Below are 14841 nucleotides of genomic sequence, written 5' to 3' on the forward strand. Positions count from 1 at the left end.
CACTCGCAGTGCATCATTGACATCTGGAACATTGGCCCACATGTCTGATTATGCCTTGCAGATCCTAAAAAGGGACCCCCGCATTGCCAAAATGATGAACGATGACGACTACTGGTTGGCCAGCATCCTGGATCCACGCTGTAAAGGCAAATTCCAAAACATCATGCCACACTAGAACTTTGACCTAATATTGGCTAACAAACAAGCAACTCTGGTAAACCGGTTGGTTGATGCATTCCCAGCACACAGCAGTGGTGATGGTTCTCACACGAGCCGTAGGGGCCGGGGGCAACTTGGAAGAGGTGTTGGTGGTGCACACATCAGAAGTTGCGTTGGAGACAGGGGTTTCATGACCATGTTGTGGACTGATTTTTCAAGTCCGCTCACACGACTGGTAATACTGCATCGATTGAAAGTGACAGGAGACAGCACTTGTCAACTATGGTTACAAACTACTTCTCATCCCATATCGATGTTCTCCCTCACAGGTCATTCCCATTTGACTATTGGGCCGCTAAACTGAACACCTGGCCTGAATTGGCAGAATATGCCTTACAGGAGCTCGCTTGCCCAGCTGCAAGTGTGCTATCGTAAAAAGTCTTCAGTGCTGCTGGATTAATACTGACAGATAAAAGGACCCGTAACTCGACCCAAAATGTGGTTGATCTAACCTTCATTAAAATGAACCATGCATGGGTTTCCAAGGATTTTGTCACACCTTACCCTGATGACACATAGGTTGCCAGAAAAATGGCTTTCTTTGGTCCTCCTCTTCCTGGGACTTGACCAATTTAACCTTTAGCAGCAGGTGAATGTCCCACATCAACATATGCCATTTTGTAAACCTCCCTAACTGGGCTGCCTCCTCCTCCCATGGCCGGGGTCACCACAAGCGCATGCAACTGTGCGAGTGCCGTTGCCCTGGACTGGTGGGTGGGCCGACTCTTGGGCGTGGGCACTGGCACAGGGTCCCTCATAGTGCAATCAAGTGTCTCTGACGGTGGGGGTGCACAACCGCCATCAGACACACCGCCGTACTATGAGGGGCCCAGTGCCAGTACCGACGCCGATGAGTGGGCCCCCCTTGCTTGGGCAGGGCCCCAGCATTTGCAATGTTTACCTCTCCCTGCTCCTCCGCTGTGTTGTCTGGGCTGTCATATCCTTCACTGGGACAGCCACTACAAATTTGGTGAACTGATAGAAGATGATGGTTAAGACATATCTATGCTCTGTCCCGCTGCCTGGGATTTAGCTTCAGATGATCAATGGCTTCCATTTCTTATGGACGTCGACTCACAATGAGATGCAGTGGTGGCTTCTCATCAGCTTTCACAGTTTTCCTACCCACAGACGTGTGACATTCCAGCACACATTTTTAAATGTGCCTTCTCATTCCAATCCAATTGAATCGCCTACGGCCTGTGGCTTCTGTGTTTTGCACTCCAAAGTTACGTGACAAATCATGATAGGCAGTGAGCACCATGTTTACATCGCTCCCTGTGATCAAAATTGGATGGATATGAGTAACGGCGATGGAATCAACCTTACTGTGATACAGCAACACTTTCTTAACAAAGAAAGGTTTTTGCTGTCTCCACACACTAATTAACCCCTTAAGCCCCAAGGGTGGTTTGCACGTTAATGACCGGGCCATTTTTTTACAATTCTGACCACTGTCCCTTTATGAGGTAATAACTTTGAAACGCTTCCATGGATCCCGGTGATTGTTACAATGTTTTCTCGTGACATATTGTACTTCATGTTATTGGTAAAATTTCATCCAAATAACTTGCGTTTATTTGTGAAAAAAATGGAAATTTTGCGAAAATTTAGAAAATTTTGCAATTTTCCAACTTTGGATTTTTATGCTCTTAAATCACAGAGATATGGCACACAAAAAACTTGATAAGTAACAATTCACACATGTTTACTTTACATCAGCACAATTTTGTAACCAAAATTTTTTTTTGTTAGGAAGTTATAAGGGTTAAAAATTTACCAGCGATTTCTCATTTTTGCAACACCATTTTATTTTTACAGACCACTTCACATTTGAAGCCACTTTGAGGGGTCTATATGATAGAAAATACCCAAAAGTGACACCATTCTAAAAACTGCACCCCTTAAGGTGCTCAAAACCACATTGAAAAAGTTTATTAACCCTTCAGGTGCTTCACAGGAATTTTTTGAATATTTAAAAAAAAATGAACATTTAACTTTTTTTCACAAAAAAAATACTTCAGGTTCAATTTTTTTTATTTTACCAAGGGTAACAGGAGAAATTGGACTGCAAAATTTATTGTGCAATTTATCATGAGTACGCTGATACCTGATATGTGGGGGGTAACCACTGTTTCGGTGCATGGCAGAGCTCAGAAGGGAAGGAGCGCCGTTTGACTTTTTCAATGCAAAATTGGCTGGAATTCTGATCGGACGCCATGTCACGTTTGGAGAGCCTCTGATGTACCTAAACAGTGGAAACCCCCCACAAGTGACCCCATTTTGGAAACTAGACCCCCCAAGGAACTTATCTAGATATGTGGTGAGAACTTTGAACCCACAAGGGCTTCACAGAAGTTTATAACGTACAGCGGTAAAATTAAAAAATCATATTTTTTCCACAAAAATGATCTTTTCACCCCAATTTTTATTTTTCCAAGGGTAACAGGACCCTAAAAGTTATTGTGCAATTTGTACTGAGTACACTGATACCCCACATGTGGGGGTAAACCACTATTTGGGCGCATGGCAGAGCTCGGAAGGGAAGCAGTGCCATTTGACGTTTTTGGCTGGAATTGAGATGGGACACCATGTCGCGATTGAAAAACCCCTGATGTACCAAAACAGTGGAAACCCCCCACAAATGACACCATTTTGGAAACTAGACCCCACAAGGAACTTATCTAGATGTGTGATGAGAACTTTGAACCCCCAAGGGCTTCACAGAAGTTTATAACATACAGCCGTAGAATTAAAAGATCATATTTTTTCCACAAAAATGATCTTTTCACCCCAATTTTTATTTTTCCAAGGGTAACAGGACCCTAAAAGTTATTGTGCAATTTGTACTGAGTACACTGATACCCCACATGTGGGGGTAAACCACTATTTGGGCGCATGGCAGAGCTCGGAAGGGAAGTAGCGCCATTTGACGTTTTTTGCTGGAATTGAGATTGGACACCATGTCGTGTTTGGAGAGTCCCTGATGTACCAAAACAGTGGAAACTCCCCACAAATGACATCATTTTGGAAACTAGACCCCCAAGGAACTTATCTAGACGAGTGGTGAGCACTTTGACCCCTCCAGTGCTTCACAGAAGTTTATAATGCCTGGGCGTGAAAATAAAAAAATCGTATTTTTTCCACAAACATGATCTTTTAGTCACCAATTTTTTATTTTCCCAAGGGTAACAGGAGAAATTGGACCCCAAAAGTTGTTTTCCAGTTTGTCCTGAGTATGCTGACACCCCATATGTGGGAGAAAACTACTGTATGGGCACACGTCGGGGCTCGAAAGGGAAGTAGTGACATCTTGGAATGCAGACTTTGATGGAATGGTCTGCGGGTGTCATGTTTCTTTTGGAGAGCCTCTGATGTACCTAAACAGTGGAAACCCCCCACAAGTGAACCCATTTTGGAAACTAGACCCCCTAAGGAACTTATCTAGATGTGTGGTGAGCACTTTGAACCCCCAAGGGCTTCACAGAAGTTTATAATGCCCAAGCATGAAAATAAAAAAATCGTATTTTTTCCACAAACATGATCAATTAGTCCCCAATTTTTTTATTTCCCAAGGGTAACAGGACAAATTGGACCCCAAAATTTGTTGTCCAATTTGTTCTGAGTACGCTGATACCCCATATGTGGGAGAAAACTACTGTATGGGCACACGTCCGGTCTCGGAAGGGAAGTAGTGACGTTTTGGAATGCAGACTTTGATGGAATGGTCTGCGGGTGTCATGTGCGTTTGGAGAGCCCCTGATGTACCTAAACTACTGAAACTCCCCACAAGTGACCCCATTTTGGAAGCTAGACCCCCAACGAAACTTATCTAGATGTGTGGTGAGCACTTTGAACCCCCAAGTGCTTCACAGAAATTTATAACGCCCGGGCGTGAATATAAAAAGATAATTTTTTTCCACAAAAATGATATTTTTGCCCCCAATTTTTTATTTTCCTAAGGGTAACAGGAGAAATTGGACCCCAAAAGTTGTTTTGCAATTTGTCCTGAGTAGGCTGATTCCCCATATGTGGGGGTAAAACACTGTTTGGGCGCATGGCAGAGCTTGGAAGGGAAGGAGCACCATTTGACTTTTTCAACTCAGAATTGGCTGGAATTGAGATCAAACGCCATGTTGCATTTGGAGAGCACCTGATGTGCCCAAACAGTGGAACCCCCAATTCTAACCCCCACACACCCCTAAACCTAATCTCAGCCCTATCCCTAGCCCTTAACCCTAACCCTAGCCCTAGCCCTAACCCTAATGGGAAAATGGAAATAAATACATTTTCTTTTAATTTTATTATTTTTCCCTAACTAAGGGGGTGATAACGGGGGGTTTGATTTACTATTTATGGCGGTTTTTATTTTTGGCAGCTGTCGCACACTAAAAGACGCTTTTTATTAAAAATAGTTTTTGCATCACCACATATTGAGAGCTATAATTTTTCCGTATTTTGACCCACCGAGTCATGTGAGGTCTTATTGTTTGCGGGACGAGTTGTCGTTTTTATTGGCACCATTTTCGGGCATGTGAAATTTTTTGATTGCTTTTTATTCCGATTTTGGGACGCAGAATGAACAAAAACCAGCGTATCATGAATTTCTTTTGGGGGGGGTGCGTTTACACCGTTCCGCGTGCGATAAAATTGATAAAGCGGCTTTATTCTTCGGGTCAGTACGGTTACAGCGATACCTCATTTAGGTCTTTTTTTATGTTTTGTCGGTTTTATGCAATGAAAACTATTTTATATAAAAAATAATTATTTTTACATCGCTTTATTCTGCGAGCTATAACTTTTTTATTTTTTGCTGATGATGCTGTATGACAGCTTGTTTTTTGTGGGACAAGATGATGTTTTCAGCGGTACCATGGATATTTATATGCGTCTTTTTGATCGCGCGTTATTGCACTTTTTGTTCGGCGGTATGATAATAAATCATTATTTTTTGCTTCGTTTTTTATTTTTATTTTTTAAGGGGTTCACTAAAGGGGTTAACTAATGGGGCAGTTTTATAGGGCAGGTCGTTACGGACGCGGCAATACCAAATATGTGTACTTATATTGTTTTTTTTTTATTATTTCCAAAAAATGAATTTATTTGGGGAATATTTTTTTTTTCTAATTTTTTTGGCGATTTTTTTTAAATTATGTTAACACTTTTTATTTTTTTTTTTACTTTATTACATAGTCCCAGGTGGTACATCACTGTCCTGTGACAGATCGCTGAAGCACGGAGGGAGCCCCGTCCCTGCCGATGCTTCCCTTTAACCCCCGGTACACATTGTGCCGGGTGTCAGCTGTGATAATCAGCTGACACCCAGCCGCGATCAGCGGCGCTCACTACTTGGGCGCCGCTGATCGCTATGACGTACTATCCTGTCCCTGGGAATTAAGTCCCAGGGCACATGGACGGGATAGTACATCTCATGGCAGAAAGGGGTTAATTGAGGGTCAGCATCGCCTCTGAGAATTCTGACGGAAGTTTTTCCCGTGAATAGTAATTCCTAGATTTCTGCAATCACTAGACTTTATGTCAATAATTGTATGCATCTCATTTCCTGTTGCGGAGAGTCTGGACTGTATTACTGAGACAGAAATATAAATGAAGATTAAAAAATACCACCAAAAGTGTATACTGGCGTACGCTTCAAATACATTTCCTTTTTTCGACTTTTTAGATTGTTGTCTAATCCATACTGAGAACAGGGAGATTTTAAATGTTTAAACTATGCTATATATACCTGCTATCCAGTGATAATGTATCCTTTCTCAACTTTGCACAATCTGGTCAAATCCATACTGGGCCTGAGAACGTCTGAGTCTGCCTCCTGATCTATAGACATATATTTTTATGGTGTAAACTATGCTATACATACCTGTTATCCAGTGATACGGTACCCTTTGTCACCTTTTTCCAATCACGTCTAATCCATACTGGGCCTGAGACCGTCTGAGCCTGCCTCCTGATCTATAGACATATGTTTTGAATGTGTAAACTATGCTATACATACCTGTTATCCAGTGATACGGTACCCTTTCTCACCTTTCTAGAATCTTGTAGAATCCATACTGGGCCTGAGAACGGCTGCCGAGCTGTTAAGCAAGCTACAGCACCTGTGGTTTGGACACGTAATTTTTTGCATTTTTTCAGGAATGCCGGTTAGGCCTAATTCAGGAATTGCTGTTGACCTGCACTTACTGGGAAATCATCGTTCGCAGGGAATAATTGGAATCACAGATCCCCATCACTAACGGTGTTCAGCGGATTATCTGCACCTGTAAGCGACAAAAGCTGGTCCTTTCAGTGTAGCGTGCATGCAACCCCAGACATGTAAGGCCATGATGGACCTGTTATTGCTCGATCTCGCGTACCAGAGCCTCGGGTATCCCTCTAGTAAGCTTGACGCGTACCATGGGGGCATGCCGGAGTCTCGTTCGTTAATGGAATAAGGCCGGTTTCACATTTGCGCTTTTGAGCGCAGCGACGGCCTGCGCATGGACGCCGATAAGCCCCGCCCCATGCCACGCCTCCGCCGGTAGCTCCGCCTACCAGCGCATGACGCTGCATGCGTCCTGCATCCCCTGTCTTTATCACTGGGGGCGCAGGCCGTGCGCAGTATGCGTTTGGCGGTGCATGCACCCTTTTGATGGTGCGCCGAGCGCAACCAAACTGCAGCAGGTTGCGTTTGGCGCTGGTCGGTGCACCGTCAAAAGGACGCATGCGCCGCCAAACGCATACTGCGCACGGCCTGCGCCCCCAGTGATAAAGATAGGGGACGCAGGATGCATGCAGCGTCATGCGCCGGTAGGCGGAGCTACCGGCGGAGGCGCGGCAGGGGGCGGGGCTTAGCAGCGGCCGTGCGCAGGCCGTCACTGCGCTCAAAATGGCAAATGTGAAACCGGCCTTAAGCTGACAAATCGCTAGCATAACTGCAAACGGACATACCACACCACACACAGAATTGACAAAGCTTTCAATGTGTGCATCTTTTCTTGAGGTGGCATGGTTGTGGTTTCCCGGGTGGAGTCCAATTAAGCCGCAGGCTCCACTCCTGGTGGTGCCCTTTTGGACATTCCTTTAAGGTTCAGCTTTGCAATCATACTGCCCCCCGGAAAGCAAACACTTTGCCTTCATGGACGCTGTTTGGAGGTTTGTGGGAATAACGCCGCCCGATCGCCAGTTGGCATAATTTATTGGTGGGAAGTACGACGGTATATGATCGTGATCGATTTCAGAATTTTTTTTTTTTGGTTTGGATTTTACATTTTTATTCCAGCCTTTCTTGACTTCATAAGGGCATCACAAGCCTATATCTGTGTCTCCTCCACCTCCTCCTTTTACTCCTCCACCTCTTTTCTAAATGTAGTTGCCCTTTTCCATATGTTGTTTTTGTCTTCTGAACATTTTCTCTGCTTTGGGACACCTATTAAGGTGTTTTGTAATTGTTTTCTATGTGTTTGTATGTGTTTGTGTTTGCCTGCCATTGTTTTCAATGTGGTTCGACGAACTTGCCTCCTGTGCGACGAACCAAAACACTAGAGGGGTGGCTCAACACTACTCCTGATATATGGACGTACATTGTTAATGTTTAAACTATGCTATACAGTTGTGGCCAAAAGTATTGACACCCCTGCAATTCTGTCAGATAATACTCAGTTTCTTCCTGAAAATGATTGCAAACACAAATTCTTTGGTATTGTTATCTTCAATTAATTTGTCTTAAATGAAAAAGCACAAAAGAGAATGAAGCAAAAAGCAAAACATTGATCATTTCACACAAAACTCCAAAATTGGGCAAGACAAAAGTATTGGCACCCTCAGCCTAATACTTGGTTGCACAACCTTTAGCCAAAATAACTGCCACCAACCGCTTCCGGTAACCATCAATGAGTTTCTTACAATGCTCTGCTGGAATTTTAGACCATTCTTTTTTGGCAAACTGCTCCACGTCCCTGATATTAGAAGGGTGCCTCCTCCAAACTGCCATTTTTAGATCTCTCCACAGGTGTTCTATGGGATTCAGGTCTGGACTCATTGCTGGCCACCTTAGAAGTCTGCAGTGCTTTCTCTCAAACCATTTTATAGTGCTTTTTGAAGTGTGTTTTGGGTCATTGTCCTGCTGGAAGACCCATGACCTCTGAGGGAGACCCAGCTTTCTCACACTGGGCTCTACGTTATGCTGAAAAATTTGTTGGTAGTCTTCTGACTTCATAATGCCATGCACACGGTCAAGCAGTCCAGTGCCAGAGGCAGCAAAGCAACCCCAAAACATCAGGGAACCTCCGCCATGTTTGACTGTAGGGACCATGTTCTTTTCTTTGAATGCCTTTTTTTTTCTCCTGTAAACTCTGTGTTGATTCCTTTGCCCAAAAAGCTCTACTTTTGTCTCATCTGACCAGAGAACATTCTTCCAAAACGTTTTAGGCTTTTTCAGGTAAGTTTTGGCAAATTCCAGCCTGGCTTTTTTATGTCTCGGGGTAAGAAGTGGGGTCTTCCTGGGTCTCCTACCATACAGTCCCTTTTCATTCAGACGCCGACGGATAGTACGGGTTGACACTGTTGTACTCTCGGACTGCAGGGCAGCTTGAACATGTTGGGATGTTAGTCGAGGTTCTTTATCCAACATCCGCACAATCTTGCGTTGAAATCTCTTGTCAATTTTTCTTTTCCGTCAACATCTAGGGAGGTTAGCCACAGTGCCATGGACTTTAAACTTCTTGATGACACTGCGCACGGTAGACACAGGAACATTCAGGTCTTTGGAGATGGACTTGTAGCCATGAGATTGCTCATGCTTCCTCACAATTTGGTTTCTCAAGTCCTCAGACAGTTCTTTGGTCTTCTTTCTTTTCTCCATGCTCAATGTGGTACACACAAGGACACAGGGCAGAGGTTGAGTCAACTTTAATCCATGTCAACTGGCTGCAAGTGTGATTTAGTTATTGCCAACACCTGTTAGGTGCCACAGGTAAGTTACAGGTGCTGTTAATTACACAAATTAGAGAAGCATCACATGATTTTTCGAACAGTGCCAATACTTTTGTCCACCCTCTTTTTTATGTTTGGTGTGGAATTATATCCAATTTGGCTTTAGGACAATTCTTTTTGTGTTTTTTCATTTAAGACAAATTAAATGAAGATAATAATACCAAAGAATTTGTGTTTGCAATCATTTTCAGGAAGAAACTGAGTATTATCTGACAGAATTGCAGGGGTGTCAATAGTTTTGGCCACAACTGTATATACCTGCTATCTGATGGTACTGTACACTTTGTCTACTTTTTATATTCTTGTCTAATCCATACTGAGCCTGTGAGGGTCTCTGTGTGACTGATGGAATATATATGGAGATTGACAATTATCCCTTGACTGAATAGAGCGGTACGCTTCTGATACAGTGCCATATATCTGATGTTATTTTGTGTCTATTTTGTGCTAAATTTGGAAGTTTGGTGGAAGAGGCCGCGGACGTGGGCGTGGGGGGGCCAGCTGGTGCTGATGGTGGTGCATCTGCTGGCAGTGGCAAAAGCACAATAGCAGCTAAGGCAGGAGGTGTTGAGCCTGCGTCATAGTCTGGCTCCGGAACGCCTGGAAGGCTACCTGTTGTGAGTTCATTTTCCCCTTCATTACTGAGGCCCGAGGAACTCCCTCTTCTGGTAAAGAAAGGTAGTGAGCCTGATTATCAAACACCTGAGGCTGATGATGATGACTGGCTGAGTGGAGTTACTGACTGGATATAAGGCTGCCGACGCCCTTCTGCCCTGCGGGTGATTTCTCTGTGGGATCCTTGGAGTCCAGTCTGAATTCCTGCTCCTCTCAAGCTAAGTTTGCTGCTCGGCTTTCTGCTTTTGTGCTTTACTTTGTTTTGCTTTGTTTTTCTGGATTTCTGCCATTCCCTGCTGGGGTGTGCTGAATTCCTTTAGCTCTGTCTTCTGAAGATACCTGAGTGCTGATTTAGTTTTTGAGGCCTGGCTGCTTCAGGGCCTTTTTTCATATCAGCTTGTTGGCATATGTCTTTGATAGGGTTTTGGCATATTGCAGAAAGCAGCCTTCCTGTCCTTTCCTATTTAGGTAGTTTGGGCCCCTCTTTGCTCAGTCTGTCTTTCTGTCTGTGTTAGTGTTTTCATCTGGCTTCGCCGTCATTGTGTGTTGGGGGCTGCCTATTGCTTTGGGGTCTGCTCTGGGGCAGTTTAGATTTCCCCTTTCTTTCTTTAGGCCTGTTTAGTTCTCCGGCTGTGATCGAGGGGTATAGGGCTTCGTAGGAACCCCCCACCGGCTACTGCTGGTTGTGTTGATAGGTTCAGGGGTCTGCAATCTGATAGTTGCCAACTTCTCTGGTTTTCGGGACTTAGCTTGTATTTCTGTTTTTACCTCCTATGGTGACTCATTCATAACAGAATCACCCGCCATACCGCAGATCCTAGGGTACTCAATAGCAGGAAAGAATTGTAAAAAAAAAAGTGTATATTTTTTCCTCTATATCTCTGAGGCCGTAGGGGGAATTTTTTTTTCTCTCAATGGAGATAAAGCAATTGTCTGATCGTGTGGAGCAGCTCGCTGCGGAAGTGCGGGGAATTTCCGCCTACCTTGCTCATTCACATGCTGCTGAACCAAAGATTCCTACACCTGATGTATTTTTTGGGGATCGGTCTAAATTTTTGAATTTCAAAAATAATTGTAAATTATTTTTTGCCTTGAAGCCTAACTCGTCAGGGAGCTCCACGCAGCAGGTTAAAATTGTCATCTCTTTGCTGCGTGGCAATCCCCAGGATTGGGCGTTTTCTTTGAAACCAGATGATCCTAATCTGACTAATGTGAACGCATTTTTTCAGGCCTTGGGGTTGTTGTATGACGAACCTAATGCCATTGATCAGGCTGAAAAGACCCTGCTGGCATTGAACCAGGGCCGTGATTCTGCAGAGTTTTCCTGTCAAAGGTTCCGAAAGTGGGCAGTACTTACCACCTGGAATGATAGTGCCTTGGCTGCTCTCTTTCGGAAGGGGTTGTCAGAAGCCGTAAAAGATACTATGGTGGGATTTCCTGTTCCCTCTGGTCTTGACGATTCTATGTCATTAGCCATTCAGGTTGATCGGCGTTTGCGCGAACGCAAAGCTGCACGAGAGGTGTTGCCACCTGTTGAACAAATGTCTGAACCTATGCAATGTGATAGAGTTTTTTCCAGAGAGCAGCGTCAGGAGTTCAGAAGGCGTAATAAGTTGTGTTTTTTCTGTGGAGATGCCTCGCATATTATTTCTGTCTGTCCTAAACGAGTGAAACGCTTTGCACACACGTTTTCTGTTGGGGGTGTTCAACCTAAGTTTCTTCTGGCTATTACTCTGATCTGCTCCCTGTCCACATTTTCCACCAAGGCTTTTGTGGATTCGGGAGCAGCCCTAAACCTAATGGACTTGGGTTTTGCTAAACGTTGTGGATTTCCGATGACACCTCTGCAGACGCCTATCCCTTTGAGGGGGATTACAGAATAAATGGGTAGTAAACATATTCATGTGGAAGCCAAATAATCAATGGTTATAATGGCCATGAACAAATGATCAATAATATACAATCATATATCATGATCCACATAATAAACTGAACAATATAGGGAAAACTGCACATATAATAGCAAACACCCAAAGAGAAAAAGCAGTCAAAAATCCATAAAATGTAATATTTTATTAAATAATGTTTAAAAAAACATATATATATATCTCTATTATGGACATACAGTGTATTGATAGGGAGGAACAGAAGTTACGGACAAAAAGTGGTCAAAGACCAGCCACACTGCAACCGCAGCAGCAGGCAACAGCAGTGGTAGTTACAAAATAAGGATAAAGATAATAAATCAGAGACACATAAAAAATTGGTGATCTTGTAGCAAGGAGTGTTGAAAAACATCGCCATGTAGCAAGTGCTACTGCTCTTGTATAAATTACAAAAGTTCCCTGATAGTTAGACATACATTGTAACCCAAGCGGTGCTCAAAGAGCAGCGCAAATAAAATAGCTAGTAGCTACATGTGTATACCTGGAAACAGTGGTGGCAGTGGGGTCGGTCCAGTCCCCGACGCGCGTTTCGGAGCCAAAAGACTCCTTCCTCAGGGGGCGTGGAAAGAGGCAGGACCGTCCGGTTTATATAGTGCACCCGCCAGAGGCCGTCTGCGCGCACGATGAGCCCGCCCCGCATCAGCCGGATCCATGCTACGGCGTCGCCGGAAACACGCGGGCCAAAAAGGATGGATCATTAAGACCTTGTATTGATTATCGTGCCCTCAACAAAATTACTGTTAAATATCAGTATCCGTTACCCCTGATTTCTGATCTATTCTCCAGAGTTAAAGGTGCTTGCTGGTTTACCAAGCTTGACCTCAGGGGGGGCATATAATCTTATTCGCATTAAGCATGGGGATGAATGGAAGGCAGCGTTTAATACTCCGGAGGGACATTTTGAGTACCTGGTGATGCCTTTTGGGCTCACTAATGCCCCTTCTGTCTTCCAGTGCTTCATGAACGATATTTTCCGAGATTTTGTCGATAAATTTTTTATTATCTATCTGGAAGATATTTTGATCTTCTCCAAGGATTGGGATTCTCATGTGGAACATATTCGGACTGTGTTCCGGATCTTGAGGGAGAATTCCCTGTATGTCAAAGGATCTAAATGCCTTTTTGGAGTACAGAGGATTTCTTTTTTGGGATTTATTTTGTCCCCGTCAACTATTGAAATGGACCCGGCCAAGGTACAGGCCATTTACGATTGGGTTCAGCCCACTTCTTTGAAGGCCCTCCAGAAGTTTTTGGGTTTTGCTAATTTTTATCGGAAATTTATAGCAAAATTTTCTAGTATTGCCATGCCATTGACTGATTTGACTAAGAAGGGTGCTGATGTGTTAAATTGGTCTCCGGAGGCTGTTTCTTCCTTTCAGGAGCTGAAGCGAAGATTCACCTCCGCCCCGGTTTTGCGGCAACCTGATGTCTCACTTCCATTCCAGGTAGAGGTGGATGCTTCTGAGATTGGTGCAGGAGCTGTTTTGTCTCAAAAAGATCCTGTAACATCTAAAATGAATCCCTGTGCTTTCTTTTCCCGAAAGTTCTCTCCATCTGAACGTAACTATGATGTGGGGAATAGGGAACTGTTGGCCATGAAATGGGCATTTGAGGAGTGGAGAATTTGGTTGGAGGGAGCTAAGCATCAAGTCGTGGTCCTTACTGACCACAAGAATTTGATTTACCTAGAGTCGGCTAAGCGCTTGAACCCTAGACAGGCTAGGGCCTTGTTTTTTACACGTTTTGACTTTGTGGTTTCTTTTCTTCCTGGAACGAAGAATGTCAAGGCAGACGCCCTCTCTAGGAGCTTCTTTGCTGATTCTCCTGTGGTGACCAAGCCTGCTACCATCTTAGGCAAAGGGGTAGTTCTTTCTGCCATCTCGCCCGATTTGAGACATGCTCTGGAAGAGTTCCAGGAGGACAAACCGGAGCGTTGTCCCAGTGGAAAGTTGTATGTTCCTGACCAGTGGAAGAAGAGAGTGATGTCTGAAGTTCATTGCTCTGCTTTGGCTGGTCATCCAGGTATTTTTGGTACCAGAGATCTGGTGAGTCGTTTTTTTTGGTGGCCCTCCTTGTCTCGTGATGTCAGGAATTTTGTGCAGTCCTGTGGGACATGCTCCTGGTCTAAATCGTGTTCTCGCTCTAGTGGGTTGTTGATGCCTTTGCCTGTTCCCAAGAGGCCATGGACCCATATTTCAATGGATTTCATCTCTGATATGCCTGTCTCTCAAAGGATGACTGTTATTTGGGTGATTTGTGATAGGTTCTCTAAGATGGTTCATCTTGTACCGCTCCCTAAGTTGCCGTCTTCCTCTGAGTTGGTGCCCCTGTTTTTACAACAGGTGGTTCGTTTGCACGGGATTCCTGAGAACATTGTATCTGACAGAGGAGTCCAGTTTGTGTCTAGATTTTGGAGAACTTTCTGTTCCAGGCTGGGAATTCAGTTGTCCTTCTCCACTGCTTTTCACCCTCAGACCAATGGGCAGACAGAGAGAACAAACCAGAATTTGGAGTCATATTGGAGATGTTTTATTTCTGCTGATCAGGATGATTGGGTTTCATTTTTGCCCTTGGCCGAATTTGCTTTAAATAATAGAGCTAGTTCTGCCACTTTGATGTCACCTTTTTTTTTGTAACTTTGGGTTTCATCCTCGATTTTCTTCAGGGCAGGTGGAGCCTTCTGCCTGCCCAGGTGTTGACACTGTGGTGGAGAGAATGCACCAGATCTGGGACCAAGTGGTGGATAAGTTATCTCTCTCCCAGGAAAAGGCCCAGCGGTTTTCCAACCGACATAGGACCATTGGTCCCCAGTTTAAGGTTGGTGATATGGTGTGGTTATCATCAAAAAATATTGCTATGAAGGTGGCTTCTCCTAAGTTTAAGCCTAGATTTATTGGACCTTACAAGATTGTGGAGATTATTAATCCGGTCTCTTTTCATTTGGCTCTTCCTGTCACATTTAAAATCCATAATGTGTTCCATAAATCTTTGTTGAAGAGGTTTGTTGAACCTGTTGTTCCCGGGGTGGCACCTCCAGACCCTGTATTGGTTGAAGGTAACATGGAAT

Source organism: Dendrobates tinctorius, unplaced genomic scaffold, assembly GCF_039654945.1.
Source record: "Dendrobates tinctorius isolate UK_male_01 unplaced genomic scaffold, ASM3965494v1 ptg000351l, whole genome shotgun sequence".
Lineage (NCBI taxonomy): Eukaryota > Metazoa > Chordata > Amphibia > Anura > Dendrobatidae > Dendrobates > Dendrobates tinctorius.